Raw genomic sequence first — 19,879 nt, forward strand, 5'->3', positions numbered from 1 at the left:
ATGGACCTACGTTCGGTTAAACATTTTAAGTAAAATCTTCAAATTACCGAAAATAGGGAAGTATAGTTATATTGGGGCTATGTTGAAAATTGTTGATGCAGATGTGTGGTGACCACTACAACCTTCAAATGTCAAATTACAGTTAGTTCTGTTAAAAATTGTAGCTAAAATTGCCAAATTACTGAAAATTGGGAGGTACCGTTACATGGGAGCTATATCCGAACATGGACCTATGTTGACAATTTTTGATGGAGAGGTGTTGCGACCACTAAGAACTTCAAATGTCAAATTACTGCTAGTTCGGTTTAATATTGTAGCTAAAATCATCAAATTACTGAAAATCGGGAGGTACCGTTATATGGGGGCTTTCTTGACAATTTTTGGTGGAGAGGTGTGGTGACCACTAAGAATTTCAAATATCAAATGTTCAAATTACAGATAATTCGGTTAAAACTTGTTGGTAAAATACCTGAAATCGGGCTGTATCGTTATATGGGGGCTATTCCAAAACATGGACCTATGTCCACTAGTTATATAAGATTACTGACATTTAAGAAACCTAAATGTCAATTGATAGCTAAATCGGTCTGAAAATTTAGATAAAAACGTCAAAATGCGGTAAATCGGGGGGTACCGTTATATAGGGGTATACCAAAACGTGGGCCTATGTCCACAAGTTTTGTTAAATAAGTTTAATGACTCTTAAGAACCATAAATGTCAAAATATAGCTAAGTCGGTCTGAAAATGTAGCTAAAACCGTTAAAATACCGTAAATCGGGGGGTACCGTTACATGGGGGCTATACCAAAACTTGGACCTAGGTCCACAACATTTGTTATATAAGTTTAGTTACACTTAAGAACCCTAAATGTCAAATTATAGCTATATCGGTATGAAAATATAGCTAAAAACGTCAAAATACCGTAAATCGGGGGGTACCGTTATATGGGGGCTATACCAATACGTGGACCTATGTCCACAAGTTTTGTCACATAAGTTTATTGACTTTTAAAAACCCTATATGTCAAATTATAGCTAAATCGGTCTGAAAATGTAGCGAAACCCGTCAAAATACCGCAAATCGGGGGGGTACCGTTATATGGGGGCTATACCAATACGTGGACCTATGTACACAACTTTTGTTATATAAGTTTATTGACTTTTAAGAACCCCAAATGTCAAATTATAGCTAAATCGGTCTAAAAATGTAGCTAAAAACGTCGAAATACCACAAATCGGGGGGTACCGTTATATGGGGGCTATACCAAAACGTGGACCTATGTCCACCAGTTTTGTTATGTATATTTGTTGACACTTAAGAACCCTAAATGTCAAATTATAGCCAAATCGGTCTGAAAATGTAGCTAAAAACGTCAAAATACCGTAAATCGGGGGGTACCGTTATATGGGGGCTATACCAAAACGTGGACCGATATAGCCCATCATCGAACTTGACCTGCCTGCAAACAAAAGACGCATTTTCCCAAAATTTCAGCGTCCTATCTCTATTTTTGTGGATGCTAGAGTGATTACCACAGACGGACGGACGGACGGACGGACGGACGGACGGACGGACGGTCGTGCTCAGATCGACTTAGAATTTTACCCTGATCAAGAATATATATACTTTATAGGGTCGCAAATGAGTATTTCAATGCGTTACAAACGGAAAAACAAACTTAATATACCCTAAATACTATGGTGGAGGGTATAAAAACTTGGGTTTGGGCGTCGGGTTAGTAACCCTCTCCTAGAAAAAAAACAGCATACTATGAAAAAACAAACCCCTCTAAAGTTGACGAACCCCGCAAACGTTTTAAGGACCATGATCTGCGAATCTGCACCTGGAATGTTCGCACTCTTTATAGAGAAGGTGCAGTCTTCGCATTGGCAGACGTACTTGGAAAGTACAAAGCCGATATTACTGCCATACAGGAAATACGATGGACTGGGAAATATGTCACAACAACACCTAAAGGTGACGCACTGTATTATAGCTGCCATGACACAAAGCATGAGTTTGGGTGCGGTTTTGTAGTTGGTCGGTGGTTAAAACATCTGGTCTCCAGCTTCACCCCAGTGAATGAAAGACTTGCTACAATTCGATTTAAAGCAAAATTCTTCAACATCAGCTTTATCTGCGCTCATGCCCCAACCGAAGACAAGGACGAACAGACCAAAGATATATTCTACGAGAGCTTAGAAGAAACATACGACCGTTGTCCTGCCCATGACATTAAAATTATTCTAGGCGATTTTAATGCCAAAATTGGAAAGGAGAATATCTTTGGACAAACAGTTGGGAAATTCAGTCTACATAGTGAAACATCAGACAATGGAATGAGGCTGATAGACTTCGCAGCGGCAAAAAACATGGTAGTTAGCAGTACCAGATTTAAGCATCTCGATATTCATAAGGGCACTTGGCTGTCTCCAGACCAAAGAACAATAAATCAAATTGATCACGTTGTGATAGATGGAAGACATTCATCGAGCGTGTTGGATGTACGATCGTTCCGAGGAGCAAACATAGATTCGGACCATTACCTCGTTGCAGCAAAGGTACGTACCCGTCTAAACGTTGCAAATAAAGCACGGACAGACACAACACGAAAGTTGGACATCGCCAAGCTGCAAACCCAACAGATAGCCACAGCATGTTCCACTCAACTGACCCAATTGCTTAATGATAGCGCTTCTCGTCCCGATAACATATCAGCACAATAGCAAAATATTGCCCACTCCATGCAAACAGCCGCAAAACCAGTACTTGGATACCAGAGACCTCCACCAAAGAATCCGTGGTATGACCAGGAGTGCCGTGCTGCTACCGAAGAAAAAAATGCGGCATATAGGGCTACTTTACAATCAGTAGCAACGCGTAGCGCACGAGAGTGGTATCGGGAGAAAAGGAGAGAGGAGAAACGTCTTTTCCGCAGGAAAAAGAGAGAAATGGAAAAGAGGGAGTGTGAACAAATGGAGATGTACAGGAGACAGAACGAAGTCCGAAAATTCTATCAAAGAGTGAAGCATCAAACTGATGGCTTTGGTACAGGAATATCCTCCTGTAGAGATCAACAAGGTAATTTGGTAACTGATACAGATAGTGTGCTCAGGATATGGAAAGAACATTTTTCCAAACTGTTGGTATCCGATAGCAGTGAAGACGGCGAAGATACCACAGATGCAATCCCAGATGATGGTATTGAATGTATACCGCCCAGCCAAGATGAGGTAAGGACAGCAATAAACCGGCTGAAGAATAATAAGGCGGCAGGAGCAGATGGCCTACCAGCCGAGCTGTTCAAAACCGGAGGCGACACGCTGATAAGGTGTATGCATCAGCTAGTTAGCACCATCTGGCAGGAAGAACGCGTACCCGACGATTGGAACGTGAGCATCCTATGTCCAGTCCACAAGAAGGGTGATAAGACTGTGTGCTCCAATTATAGGGGCATAAGTCTGCTCCCTATTGCATATAAGATAGTATCTGGCATATTGTGTGAGAGACTAAAGCCTATGGTCAATGAAATTATTGGACCCTATCAGTGCGGCTTTAGACCTGGCAAATCCACCATTGACCAGATATTTACCTTGAGACAAATTCTGGAAAAGACCCAAGAAATGCAGATCGACACCTTCCATCTTTTCGTCGTTATAAAGCAGCATTCGACAGCCCTATACGTTCAAAGGTGTTCCAAGCCATGTCTGATTTTGGTATTCCTGCAAAGCTCATTCGACTTTGTAGAATGACATTAACTGAGACGAGATCCTCAGTTAAAATTGGAAAGAACCTCTCCGAAGAGTTTACTACCAAAAGAGGTTTCAGACAAGGAGACGGCCTGTCGTGTGATCTATTCAACATCCTGCTGGAAAAGGTCATACGAGACCCGAAGGTCAAAAGAAATGGAACGATATACACGAACAGCCATATGTTACTGGCTTATGCCGACGACATTGACATCATGGGTCGATCGGTAAAGGAAGTAACTGACACCTTTACAAAAGTCGAAAGAGAATCTGCTAAAGTTGGTCTGGCAGTAAACGGCGAAAAAACCAAGTTGATGGTATCGACGCGTAATATTACCACAAACCCCGCACCATTTGTGAATGTTGGTACCTACAATTTTGAGGTAGTAAAGGACTTCGTCTACCTCGGCACCGCCATAAACACAACAAATAACATCAGTTGTGAAATACGAAGAAGAATAGTGTTGGCAAACAGATGCTACTTTGGGCTGAGTAAGCAGTTTAGGAATAAAGCCACCTCTCGTCAAACAAAAGTAACACTTTACAAAACACTGATACTACCCGTGATAATGTATGGTTCCGAAGCATGGTACTTGCTCAAGCAGATAAGGCAGTGCTTGGTGTGTTCGAGAGAAAAATTCTTCGAAAGATCTACGGACCAATCTGTGTTGACGGCGAATATCGGCGTCGTATGAACAACGAGCTGTACCAACTATACAATGACATCAATGTAGTTGAACAAATCGAGATACAACGATTGCGATGGCTAGACCATGTTATAAGAATGAGTGATGATGAACCCGCTAAAAAGGCGTATAAATACCGGCCGCATGGAGGTTCTCGCAGATCTGGAAGGCCAAAGCTTCGTTGGAGCGAACAAGTGAAACGAGATATCAGTAAGCTACATATCCCAGATTGGGAAAATACAGCAGCAAACAGAGAGGATTGGAGATTTTTTCTTAGTTCGGCTTATGGAACAAATGTTCTGTAAAAGGCCAGCTAAGTAAGTAAGTACAAAGTACCCAGCTGCCACCCAAGGTCCTTGTCGCCAGTATGTAGAGGCATATATTACAAATAAAGCCAGCCTTTTTTATTATCAAAGCCATTTATTGACTGCGTGGAGGGAATAATGCCGCTCAAAGGTTTTATTATGAAAAACATGTATCTAATGCCTTTGCCTCTGTTTGACTATTCCCCGCTCAGTTTGACTATTCCCCGGATCCGCAACCGTTGAAAATTATACATTTCCGTAATCAGCGCAACAAACCCTACCTTCGGACAAAACTTGAAAAAAATCGGAGAGTTTTCGTAGGGGTCGTTCCCGTTGGGCTTTCGATTATACATGTGGGTTAAATGGGCTATTTTTGCATAAAATGAATCTAACATTGAATAACTCTACTAAACACGCTCCGATTTTGTTGGAATTTTTTTAGAAGATAGCTATAATTTCGCTCTTCAAGGAAATATATATTTTTTGGGGGGACAGACCCGATTACTTCGCTTGTTAAACCGGTTCGTCTGAATATGTGCATATTTCTCTTATAAGTGCATAAAAATCATGTGTTTTTTAGAACAGCTATATCTCAAGAATGGTTCCTTCTAGGAAAAAAAATGTAAAGGTGAAACTTGTAGATAATTTTTCTGTCTAAAATATTTACTTTAGTCACTTTTTGATTAGATCAACCGTTATCAAAAAATAAATCCGAAAACCTAAAAACCCTTAAAATTTGACCTTTGACCCCGAATATTTTTTTTTTGCACACATGGGATCGATGGGGACTTTTAGGACGTTGCTTCTAATGGCAAACTCTAGCTCTCCACCAAAATTCAGATCTGTGGGAATTTTTGCTATTTCAATGTCTATTTTGACCGGACTATTATGGTTATAAGAAATTCACAGAAGCATAGCTCCCAATTTAAATATTAAAAGTGATTATTCGATAGTTGATTATGGTCTCTATAATCATCAACGTGAAAAAATATGTTGGTTATTGCAAACCTGGCAAAAAATACCATTCAACTGTTTTCATATTCCGAAGAGGAGAAGAAATTTATACAAGTGTTTGCATGTTAAGGAGGACTCACAGTGGTGCCGCTTCCTTGCAAACGTGGACAAAAATAGAAGGTGTTGACGCAGGATAATGCATTTTTGTACAAGTACTTATGATGGCATAGGATATATCTTTCCCCGATTTTGCTATAACTCAGACAAGTTTCATTTAATAGTCTTCAAATTTATAATGCGATATCTTAATTTTTTTCAATTTTGCCGATTTAAACAAAAATTTGTTCAGATTTACATGTCGTCCCTGCATATAATGATACTTTTGTTTTTAATATCCACTCTTTAATAACCTCTCTAGAGTTGCCATATAGTTGGTTTAAATTTGAAATAAAATTAATTGAAACTATACTAACGGTTTTCATTATCGATTTATTTGACGTGAAATGTAGGAAAACACATGCCAACTAAATCAAGATAGAGCCATTATCATGAATGTATGTATAAGTTTAATAGGTTCCAACTCAACTTCCCGAGCTCAGTCGATCACGGACGCTGATTGACGTCATCAAGCATCTCCTCTTCACGTTCCCTCTGCGGACACCGTAGAGCGCAGATGCCAACGAGCGGTGGTTATTAAGTTTTCTCTCATTGGAATATGTAAGTGTAGTTGTATAAATCGACTCAGATCTTCTGCGATCGCTGCAATCCTCTGCGATTGCAAGAACCTCTGCGTTCACTAGTCGACCAACCCTTGAATAGTTAACTTGTCGCGCATTAACCAACCGTCTCGCGTTAATACTAACCGGCCTCCGTCGCCACTCCAGATTACAATTGGTAATCTTCGTTGTTACTAACAGGCCTCTGTCGCCACCCCAGATTACAAGGTAATTTTTGTTGTTTGAAAAGAAATACACCAATAAACGGCAATCATTTATTAAATTTGTTGTTTTATTTTATTCTTTTCACCCCCACTGCTCATCATTCCTTTACTGAGTTATCGAAGCCTATGGATTTCCCCTCCCTTACCTAAACAATGACAATGTAAACTTTTTTATAGCCTATGATCAGTCTTTAATTCCCATCCCAAAAGTTGTAATATACTCTATGTCTATGTAGGTAGAATTTATCAAACATATAACAATAATATCCCACTCCTATAAAAATAGTGGCATTAACTATCGGCAAAATTATTTCAGGATTCGAGCTCTCTTAATTCATTTCATTTGCCATTCAATGAAAAACTAAAAACACCACGTTCCCATGTTCTTATGAGAATTACGTCACGATTTTTGTAGAACAGTTGAATTTCTCAAGAGTAATGAAAATAAATTAGCACGATCGAAGGGAAGAGAAATAGGGAGGAATGGTAATCGGGAGGCTTGTTTTCCTACTCAGGGAATAGAAAAGTTGTCGTTAACAACTATTTATTTAAAACAGCTATCGATATTAACGATTACACATAGAAAAGTTGACGATAACAACTACTATACATAAAAAAGTAGTCGATAGCAACTATTCTACAGAGAAAAGGTGTCGATATCAACTATTCTAATAAAGATAATTGATATATTGACCTGGAGCTTGAATAAATACTTATTTTTATAGAAAATTTTTCGATAACAACTCTTTCGTATAGAAAAGCTGCCGATAGCAACTATTCTTTATTTAAAAGCTGTCAATAAAAACCATTCTATATAGAAACAAGTAAAAAAGCATTAAGTTCGGCCGGGCCAAATTATAGCTAAATCGGTCTGAAAATGTAGCTAAAACCGTCAACATACCGTAAATCGGGGGGTACCGTTATATGGAGGCTATACCAAAACGTGGAACTATGTCCACAACTTTTGTTATATAAGTTTACTGACATTTAAGAACCCTAAATGTCAAATTATAGCTACATCGGTCTGAAAATGTAGCTAAAAACGTCAAACTACCGTAAATCAGGGGCTACCGTTATATGGGGGCTATACCAAAACGTGGACCTATGTCCACAAATTTTGTTATTGACACTTAAGAACCCTAAATGTCAAATTATAGCTAAATCGGTCTGAAAATGTAGCTACAAACGTCAGAATACCGCAAATCGGGGGGTACCGTTATATGGGGGCTATACCAAAACGTGGACCTAGGTCCACAACTGTTGTTATATAAGTTTAGTTACATTTAAGAACCCTAAATGTCAAATAATAGCTATATCGGTCTGACAATGTAGCTAAAAACGTCAAAATACCGTATATCGGGGGGTACCATTATATGGGGGCTTTACCAAAACGTGGACCTATGTCCACAACTTCTAATATATAAGTTTATTAACACTTAAGAACCCTAAATGTCAAATTATAGCTACATCGGTCTGATAATGTAGCTAAAAACGTCAAAATACCGTATATCGGGGGGTACCATTATATGGGGGCTATACCAAAACGTGGACCTATGTCCACAACTTTCGTTATATATGTTTATTGATACCTAAGAACCCTAAATGTTAAATTATAGCTAAATCGGTCTAAAAATGTAGCTAAAATCGTCAAAATACCGCAAATCGGGGGGTACCGTTATATGGGGGCTATACCAAAACGTGGACCGATATAGCCCATCATCGAACTTGACCTGCCTGCAAACAAAAGACGCATTTTCCCAAAATTTCAGCGTCCTATCTCCATTCTTGTGGATGCTAGAGTGACGGACGGACGGACGGACGGACGTGCTCAGATCGACTTAGAATTTTACCCTGATCAAGAATATATATACTTTATAGGGTCGCAAATGAGTATTTCAATGCGTTACAAACGGAAAAACAAACTTAATATACCCTCCATACTATGGTGGAGGGTATAAAAAATCTCGATAAAAATTATTATACATAGAAAAAGTGTCGGTGTCTACTATCCTATACAGAAAAGTTGTCTATAACTACTATTCTAAACTGGAAATTTGTCGATAACAACTATCCTATGTAGAACAAAATATGGATAATATTATGTCCATGCAGAAAAATTACCGATAACATTTTCAATTTTCATTGAGGAAAATTCATCGATTCATCGTTCATATGTTGTGCCAGCTTCGTAATCCCAATTATGCAATTTATATTTCATTTACATTAAACTTAAGCAAATGGTGTACAATCCTTATCACAACAAACAATCAGAATCGATTTTGTAAATTATCTGCATTATTAATTTGATTTCATTACGAATATTGACAGAGATTGCATTAAGATTAAGTTAATGGGCAAAACGAAACATTTCGATAAAATTTCAATTAATATGTAAATTTGTATTGATTAAGAAAATTGAATGTTTATATTATGGAAATGCATTCATTAACACCTCATTTGAAAATGTTTACTCTCAACACCAAAGGTTTGCCAAATTATTAAAAGTATATTTAGTTTCATGATTCGTATGACAATGGTAGTAATGTGTAGCTATTACTTTACGAGTACATCTAGAGAAGGAGGTTGTTAAGTAAATATCGTCGTCTTGAAACAGAAACACAATTGTATAATTGATAAGAGAAAGTGGTAATTAATTTCATGGCTAAAGCAGAGGGACAATGGCTACGAAGTCATTAGCATAAGACATACAGCAACAAATAAACTATTGTAATGCTAGTATAAATTTACATACCAAATAATTAATTAATTAATTTACCTATCAATGAAACAAATTATCGATAACGATTTTTTTATTATTATTACAGTGTTTTTTACAGTGTTTTATTTAACTTGCTTCGGTGTGTGTTTAGTTCAAATCTGGTAACTCATTTTTAACACGGTTGCAGTTGACCAATCGAACTAAAACTTTGCACACTTTTTAGATTTGGATGACAATACACGAATATGAAATCAAAACCAATATTGGTCCATTTTTGCACTGTTTTACAGTGTTTTATCCAATTTGCTTTTCAAATCTGGTAACTAATTTTTCACACAGTTGCAGATGACCAATCGAACTTAAAATTTGCACACGTTTCAGATTTGGATGACAATACATGAATATGAAATCAAAACCGATATTGGTCCATTCTTACAGTGTTTTTACGGTGTCTAACTTAACCCCCTTTTCAAATGTGGTAACTGATTTTTAAGACGGTTGCAGTTGACCAATCGAAGTAAAACTTTGCACACTTTTCAGATTTAGATGACAATACGTGAATATGAAACCGAAATCAATATGGGTCCGTTTTTTCCTATAGCCCCCATATTACGGTACCACCCGATTTCCGGTATTTTGCTTTTCAAATCTGGTAACTCATTTTTCACACAGTTGCAGTTGACCAATCGAACTAAAACTTTGCAAACTTTTCAGATTTGGATGACAATACATGAATATGAAATCAAAACCAATACTGGTCCATTTTTAGCATTTTTACAGTGTTTTATTTAAATTGCATTTCAAATCTGTTAACTCAATTTTGACACGGTTGCAGTTGACCAATCGGACTAAAACTGTGCACACTTTTCAGATTTGGATGACAATACATGAATATAAAATTAAAACAAAGATTGGTCCATTTTACAGCGTTTTAATGGTGTTTTATTTAACTTGGATTTCAAATCTGGTAACTCAATTTTGACACAGTTGCAGTTGAGCAATAGAACTGAAACTTTGCACACTTTTCAGATTTTAGGACAATACATGAATGTGAAACCAAATCCAATATGGGTCGGTCTTTTCCTATAGCCCCCATATAGCGATACCACCCGATTTAGTTCAAATTTAGCAACTCATTTTTAACGCTGTTGCAGTTGACCAATCGAACTGAAACTTTGCACACTTTTTTAGATTTGGAAGACAATACATAAATATGGGCCCAATTTCTCCTACAGCCCCCATATAGCGGTACCACCCGATTTCAGGCATTTTGAGGATTTTATCTTCATTTTTGCCCGAATTAGCTGTCATTTGGCATTAGGGATTTCCAATGATACAGGCATTTCCCCACCAAAAATTGTGAACATGGGTCCAGGTTTTGGTATAGCCGCCATATAGCGGTATGGTCTGATTTCAAGTGTTTTAAGGATTTTATCTTCATTTTTAGACCGAATTGGCTGTAACTTGGCGTTTGTAGTCCCCAATGGTACAGAAACTTCTCCACCAAAAATTGTTGACATAGGTCCAGGTTTTGGTATAGCCCCCATATAATGGTACTACCCGATTTCAAGTTTTTTAGGGATTTTATCTTCATTTTTAGCCAGAATTGACTGTAACTTGGCGTTTGGAGTCCCAATGGTACAGAAACTTCCCCATAAAAAATTATGGACATAAGTCCTGGTTTTGGTATAGCCTTTATATAACGGTACTACACGATTTCAGGCATTTTAAAGTTTTTATCTAAATTTACGGCCAAAATTGACTATAATTTTGTTCTCAGTGGTCAAAAAATGTATTTACTAAAAAGTTAAAAATAAAAAATAATTAAAAAAAATTAAGTTTCAGTGTTTTATTTAGAAATGCACTTAAAACTAGAAAATAATTTGTCGCTTAGCCTCAATAAATATATTCTTTCTCATGATAGAATCTCTCAAATAAAACGCTTGCCGTTCAATATTGTCACAAATTCAAATGCAAGCGTTTTATTTGAGAGATTCCATCATGAGAAAGAATATAGTTATTGAGGCTAAGCGACAAATTATTTTCTAGTTTTAAGTGCATTTCTAAATAAAACACTGAAACTTAATTTTTTTAAATTATTTTTTATTATACTTAAAACAAGTTGTCTATAAAAACATTTTTAATAGGAATGTCGATAACGACATTTTTGTATAGCTATTCGACTTGAAGTTCAGTCGATCTTAATTATTTTAATAGAATGTTGACGATAGCAACGATTTTGCATTAAATATTGTTGAAAATTACATCTTTGTGTTTATTTCAGCTTAAGTCCATATTTTATTGTAATTCAATTGTTTGAATAACAACAAAATATTTTAAAGTGGATATGAAATTGATTAGTTGCGGGCGAAGGGTAGGGAATACTATAGTTTCAGTTGTCACCAAACAACTTCATCAGTTCCCTTTTTCGCCGACTCTGTATCGATAAACAGGTCAATAAAGCCATCTAGCAAATTAAACAAAATGAGAAATTTGCTGTATGGCCCTAAAGCTGTTTACCCTACAATTTGAGTCGAACTAAAGATTTTTATATCCACCACTGTTTTTATGTCGTCTTTGCTTCGCAAAGAATACGAACATAGGAATGTTGCTTCAATAAGCGGGGGTAAAAACAACAAGAAAGTTGTTTTTGCATTACGCATTAATCAATTGTTGAAAATATTATATTCTAAGTAGAAACATAATCGATAAGATGAATTATATAAAGAAAAGTTGCAATATTCTTCTTTTATAAAATTAATATCATGATTTAAAATAGTCCAGTATTTTTCAAAATTAATTATACCCTACACCACAATGTAGAAAGGGTATAATAAATTTGTTTTTCCGCAAATTCATGTAACACCACGAAATATCATAGACGCCACATGTGGTATACCAAAATTGATATGTCGACGAGATAAAGCGATTTTGGGATGTGTGTCCGTCCAACAAAAATTGTAATCATACTCCAAGCCGCAATTATGGACCAATCGTCACGAAATTTTGTCAGGAGGTCGGGTTTCCACCAGAATAGAAACGATTTTGGTGGTGATCGTGAAATATTTTTAGGGTAAAATGGACCAAAAAACAAAATGTTTATTCGATTTTGTGGCAGCTCTGTAAGCTGCAATGACAAGGAGAAAGCTTGCAATTTAACATGATGATCAGAAAATCTTTAGAGGGTGAAATGGACCAAAAGTTTTGTGTGAAAATTTGTAAAATTTTTAGTATAATGACTATATAATTATTCCTGGAAGATATGTTTCACGCCCGTAGGTTATATTAAGATAAAGAACTCTTGACATTGATGCCAATTAGGCTGATGCATGTGGTCAGATAACATAGTAACAGCCTAGCATAAACAGACATCCCACAGGTTTAAATTGTGTGTAGTATAACCATAATCACGCTGGAGGTCGCAGTTATATTTTAATACTGAGAAAGCCAATAATTTTGAAAAATGATCGAATAGTATTTAGCGGCTGATGAAATTGACCATTGTTCATTGTGGGAAAAATATCCAAATTTAATTTGTGGTCCAAATTTAAAATTTTAGGGGTATATTCCGACAAATTGTAATGACGAGACTTGAAAACGAACTCTTGATCTCTCCTTTGATGCAAATAATATACATAATTAATGACACAAGAACATCAATTAATTATATCAATAATATAAAATAAAATAAATTCCGTGGAAAACAGTGTCCAGAGGAAGTGATGTAGAGTATCACATGGTCGGACCGTCCGACTATAGCCCACTTTACTTTACTTTTTTTTTTTGATGGCGTTTTTTTTTTCATCTTTATATTCTTCTTGCTTCCATCTTGTCCTTCCTTCTGTTTGAATCTGCTTACAAGTGTCCATTACCTTGAATTTTTATTGTAAGAGACTATCAAAATTATTGCAGTTCTTCTTCAAACAGGACCATTGAAAATGTCATTTTATGTAATGCCAATACCGTTGTGTCCAACACAGTCATAAATATGGTATAATTAGTGTTGTTTACATTAATAATTTTACAGATTCTTGTGTGTTGCAACTTCTTTGTTGAATAATAGCAAAGGGAATTATTTGTAATATGATTTATGCCTCACTAGCTAAACAATATTTTTTTGTGAAGCGTTTGTATGTCCTATATTTTTATCAACTCTTCTAGCTAGATAGTAATGTAAATAGCATAGCTGCTCTAGAAAAATTGCAAATAACAAGTTTTCTTAAAACAAGTAAAAATGGCGTTAAGTTCAGTCGGGCCGAACTTGTTATACCCTCCACCACGAGTTGTGTTGATTTAAAGTGCAACAATTCCCTTCGTTTATGAAGAAGACTAAATTCCAAATTTCAGCAATTTCGGTAAAACAATGTGGCTAACTTTCAAAATAGCGAAATTCGGGAGGTACCGCTCTATGGGGGCTATATTAAGACATAGACCTGTACCGACAAATTTCTGGGGGAAAGTTTTATACCACTAACGAAGAATAAATACCAAATTTCAGCCATTTCGCTGGATTATTGAGGCCACAACTTTCAAAATACCGAAAGTCGGAAGGGTACCGTTCTATTGGGGCTATATAAAGGCGTGGACCTATATCGACAAATTTCTGGGGGAAAGTTTTATACCCTCAACGAAGACTAAGTACCAAAGTTCAGCCATTTCGGTGGATTATTGTGGCCACAACCTTCAAAATACCGAAAATCGGGAGATACCGTTCTATTGGGGCTATATGAAGGCAACGACCTATACCGACAAATAACAAACGTTTTTATAAGGAAGTTCTCTATAACAAATGTTTTTTTTATAGAGAAGTTGTTGATGTTAGTTTGCTACATAAACTGTGCCTTTCTTCATAGAAAAAATTCTGTCGATTACAATCTTCTTCTATAGAAAGATTTTGCCGACAACCTTCTACTGTAGAAACGATGTTAATTAAAACTTTTTTCTATTGGAAAGATGCTGATGACAACATTTTATAGAAAAAGTTACTTTTATACGTATTAAAATGTTCATCATCCAGTTAGCTCCCCCTCCTTTGCAATTCTGTTTGCTCTTCTCCCATTGTATCTCTTTAAACTGAAATTAAATGCAATCATTTAATACAAAAGCAAATAGAATGTTCGATCATTGTTTAATATGATGAAAAATTATACAGTATGACGAATTCATAGACTGGTATAAGCCAAAGTCTATTCCGTTCTATTCTTCTCCTTTCATCTATCATAATAGCATTTTTTCAAGTATGCTGGCTGGCTTTCAACTGTTCCTAACGATGATAGTCTTTACAATGCTTCTGGGATATAATTGCTTTAATATTTCAAAGCTCAATTGGAAATTGTTTTGAATAATGGAAATTTATGCAAAGGATAATGGTCACATAGAAAGTAGAGATCGTGAATATTTTTGACTAAGTACGCGCTATCAATTTTAAATGACAGTTTTCTGGCAAATAAAAACTTTAGTTTAGCAAACAAATTTTGAAATACAATAGGTAAAGTATTATTTAAATGTTGGAAAAGTAATTATATTAGATTTTGATATTAACCAAATAACCCTCGATAACTGTCATTCATGTTGTATAATGTGTACTATGCTTTAATCGTAAATTTAATTCATGCAATGCATAGGTTGAACATTTCTATGAAGAAATAAGTCAATTATTAAACATGACGAAATCACATGAAATAACAATAGTTCAAGGCGACTTCAATGCCAAAGTGGGGAATGTTGAAGTAAATGGTATAACTGGAAGATATGGACTTGGCGAAAGAAATGAGAGAGGAGACAGGTTAATTCAATTCTGTCAAGAGTTTAAGATGACCATCACCAATACAACATTTCGATTACCTCCCAGAAGGCTTTATACATGGAGATCACCATTAGATAGCAGAAGGAATATCATTCGAAATCAAATTGACTACATTTTGATTAACAGCCGATTTAGATCTTGTGTGACCAAATGCTCAATTTACCCAGGAGCTGATGTACCATCCGACCACAATCTGTTGATGCTGAATATACGGTTGAAAATTGCACGAATTAAAAAAGGGAAGAAAAAATATAACAAGATAAATACTGAGATACTCAATAACCCATCAACCAGGAACGAAGTGAAGGTGCAAATGAATAATAAACTCGAAGCTATCGATGCAAACAATGTAGAAAATATATGGAATAATATCAAGGACACGATGTACGAAATAACAAAAAATTATTTTGGAAAATGTACGAGAAGAACACAGCAAGAAAGGATGAACGACGAAATTATGGAGCTTCGTGTGGAATGAAGGAAATAAAAAAACGTTAACTACGTACCGCTACACCGAGCAGCAAAAAATGCACTACAAATCAAAAATGTAGAGAAATTGAATATCTGCAAAACATTCATGACGATTATAACCTACATAAAAAACTAAAAGATTCCGCAGGAGTGTATAGGAAGGCATCACCAGCAGTACTAACGGATGACAACAACCAGCCCATTTTCGAGACATCACACATAAAGGATCAATGGAAAAACTATATTGAACAATTATTCACTGACGACCAACGATCACGATATGACCAGGACATAAATATTTTATAACAGGAAATCCAATCACTAAATCCGAAGTGGAATATGCGATTCAATCACTAAAGGACAAGAAATCAACCGGACCTGATGAAATTCCTTCTGAAATCTTAAAACTTATAGATGAGAACAACATATCACTCATTGTACAACTTTTCAATCATGTGTATGATACTGGTCAATATCCAAACGATTGGTTGAACTCAACTTTCATTGCGATACCGAAGAAATCGAACGCAAAAAAGTGTTCTGACTACAGGCTTATTAGCCTTATGTGCTACATATTAAAAATGTTTTTGAGAATAATGCACAAAAGAATATACGCAAAATGTGAAAGCGCTATGGGAGAGTCACAGTTCGGCTTCAAGGTATGGGTACCAGAGAAGCCCTATTATCCCTTCAAGTACTGGTACAGAAGTCCAAAAAGATGTTTATATATGTTTCATCGATTATGCAAAGGCATTTGATACCGTCCAACACGACAAATTAATCGATATACTGAGGGGAATAGAAATACCGGAAAAAGAGATCAGATGCATACGAAATTTATACTGGCACCAAAAGGCAAGAATTGAAGTAAATGGAGATCTGACAGACGAAATTCCCATATCAAAAGGAGTCAGGCAAGGGTGCATATTATCCCCGCTCCTCTTTAATATATACTCCCATAAAATATTTCAAGAGTCAATTGAAGGAGAACGGATCGGGATAAGAGTTCAGGGTAAAATTATAAATAACATACGTTACGCTGATGATACCACAATTATTGCTAGCAGTATAACTGGACTACAACAGCTCCTAGACAAGCTCACTCTCGTAAGCGAAAAATATGGCATCAGAATAAATATAAAAAAGACAAAATACATGGTTGTAAGTCGAAAAGATGTAAGTTGTGAAACGCCACTAATTATTAAGAACGAAAATATCGAACGTGTAAAATCTTTTATATACCTTGGCGTTTTAATTCACGATCAATGGAACATATCAAACGAAATTAGGCGTCGAGTGGATATGGCCAGAAACGCCTTTTTTAAATACAAAAACACACTTACCAACCACGAAATAAGTCTCGCAACCAAGATTAGATTTGTAAAATGCTATATTTGGTCTATATTACTATATGCTGTAGAAACTTGGACCATCAAAAGTGCAGATCAAAAAAAAAAAAAAAAATTGAAGCATTTGAAATATGGGTCTATCGAAGAATTCTAAACGTGCCCTATACATCGCACACTTCAAACCAAGAAATTCTAAGACGAATGCATCTCGACAGACAACTCTTGCACACTGTCAAATCAAGAAAAACCGCATACCTTGGACACTTGATGAGGAATGATAAATACAAGTTTATGCAATGTATTATTAAATGTACCATAGAAGGGCAACGACCAAGAGTCAGAAGAGAGATATACTGGCTAAGTAACATCCAAGAGTGGACAGGATACAGATGTGAAACAAATCTGCTACATGCTGCTAAAAACCGAGAGCTCTCAATAATTTCATAATATAAAATATAAAACATATTCAGATGTAATACTATAACATTGTATGGTCGCTTAATATCCGAAAAACGGATCCGCAAATAAAGAAGAAGAATGCATAGTTTGAACAACAATTGTTACAAAATATATTCTTCTTCATTGACAGATCAATTTTGAACAATTATGTTACAAATGTTTTATTCTGACCGATAATAATCTACTTAAAGCCACTGGTCGTTTAAACGCCACAACAAATGGTTGCAAAAATTGACGTAAAACTCGGGTATTTTCGCATATTTTTGTGTGGTTTTTTGCATTTTGTCATAGTATTCACAACTTCATTTGGCCCATGCATTTCCACGTGGGAAAACGATACGTTTTAGAGGAAAAAAATATTTATTAAAAAATGCTTAAAAAGCCTCAAAATATCATTTTCATATAAAATCAACAGAAATCAAAGTTAGTCAAAAGCAGGTCTTAAAGTGAACTTATTCGAAATTTTGTGTTGGAGGTACCCTAAGGAATGGACAAATATAGTCCATATTCAAACCTGATCTATATCTGGTAGATACATTAAGATGCGTAAAGTATGGACCAAATCGGTCCTTACCTTGATGAATTATCGTGCTCACAATTTTTCCGAACATTTTTGAACTTTTGTTGGGGAGGTACCTGAAGGAGTGAACCGATAAGGCTTATCTTCGGACTTAAACTAAGTTTGGACAAAATATTATGAAGGCCAAATTTTGGATCGAATCGGCAGATCCGTTCGAGAATTATCTTGCGCTCCAACCACTACACACAGTGTCATAGGGGTTTTTTTGAACCTTTCAGGCTATTTTCTCAGTATGGTTTTGCCCTGATGAAACTTGTACCACCGTATGGGGGGCCGTGAATACAAGTTGTTACAACAAAAATCAAAACGATTCAAGAGCAGGTCCTAAACTGAACTTTTCCGAAATTTTGTGTGGGAGCTACCCGAAGGCGTGGACCGATTGAGTCCATATTGGAACCTCATCTAAGTTTGGTAGAAATTTCACGATGTGCAAAGTATAGACCAAATCGGTTACTCCGTTCAAGAGTTATCGTGCGCACAAAATTTCCAAACATTTTCGATCTTTTGTGGGGGAGGTACTGGAAGGAGTGGACCGATATAACCCATCTTCGAACTTAAACTAAGTTGGACAAAATATTGCGAATGCCAAATTTTGGACCAAATCGGTTCATCCGTTCTAGAGTTATCGTGCGCACCAGCCAGACAGACGGACGGACATTGCTAAATCAACTCCAAATTGTCTGAAGCACATTTCGTCCAAACATACTTGGGGTCTAAAACCATTATTTCGATGAGGCACAATTTTCCCGTATGAAAGTGTATATACCCTAGTTAGCATAAATGCTGAGGGTATAACAAGCAATTAGGGAATGTGTTGGCAAAGATCTTTTAGTAGTTTGAAGTAATATTTTAAGCAAATTTTTCTTTATGTTTTATTTATACTTTCCACAGATTATATAAAAATTGTAACATTCTGTTTTAATTTTTCATTTCTTTCAGCCACAATACCCCAGCTTGGAAGTGTTATTCAGAAAAGGATTCATCTTGAGGGCTCGTGGCAATAATTTGGCAACTCTCATTGAAACTTGTGGCATAAAAATCACATCTTTTGGAAGAACGATCCTGCTCTCAAGAATCTAAGAAGGCGTAGCGTATCGTCTTGGAAAGGAGAGCACACATTTTTGTCATATAATAATAATTTGACGCATAATAATGGTAAATTGTGGACGCAATCCCATGCAGTATTGGACATATGATGTCAGTTGGAGATTATATATTTTGATTGTAGATTGTATTCTTGGAGATGGTAGTTTATTGTGCCGCAGTTGGAAGAAGTTTGTGGACCAAAATAAGAAAAATTTAAATTTCTAAATTAAATATAGAATACATTTTTAATGGAATCAATATTTTAAAATATCAAAAATATAATAAAATGCCAAATCAATTCAAACAAATATCGAACACAATCCATTAAGGAAAGAATAAATAAAAAGTTTTTTTCCCTTTTAAGTTTTTATTTAAATGTTCTTATTTTAACTTAAAAAGTTAAGGGAAAAGAAACACTAGAGCGAAGAGGTTCGTATGGAACAATAATATCAAGGTTAATATGATTTAAAATGTTTACAGGTAGGCAGATGGTATTTGATGGTATATTATGTAAAATTAAATAGAAATTAGTATTCATATTCTAAATGGAAACAACCATTGTGTTTTGACTGAATTAACTTCATTCTGCAGGGAATTCCGGGTATCCAGACCCTTAGTGCATTTCTCCCACTTTTACTCATAATGCTGAAAAAGTATATACTTTTTGTGAAGACTGGACGAGTATGGCGAAATCTTTCAAAATCTTTACATCAACGGAGTACTCACTAGCTGGTCAGACATACAGTCAAACGGGCGGATATGGTTAGATCGACT

General features: G+C 35.9%; 1 protein-coding gene across 2 annotated transcripts in view; it reads left to right on the top strand.

Moving 5' to 3' along the window:
* Nucleotides 1–19,465, top strand: part of LOC141397630 (uncharacterized) — a 436,048-nt gene extending 416,583 nt beyond the window's left edge. Inside the window, exon 3 of one of the 2 annotated variants that reach the window (XM_073974184.1) lies at nt 18,959–19,465. The gene's annotated coding sequence lies outside the window, so the exon portion shown is untranslated. The remainder of the gene's footprint in view (nt 1–18,958) is intronic. The other variant, XM_073974185.1, reaches the window with a different exon arrangement.
* Nucleotides 19,466–19,879: the final 414 nt, after the last annotated feature.

The sequence above is a fragment of the Musca autumnalis genome, unplaced genomic scaffold (genome assembly GCF_047663935.1).
Source record: "Musca autumnalis isolate F117 unplaced genomic scaffold, ASM4766393v1 scaffold_3, whole genome shotgun sequence".
NCBI lineage: Eukaryota > Metazoa > Arthropoda > Insecta > Diptera > Muscidae > Musca > Musca autumnalis.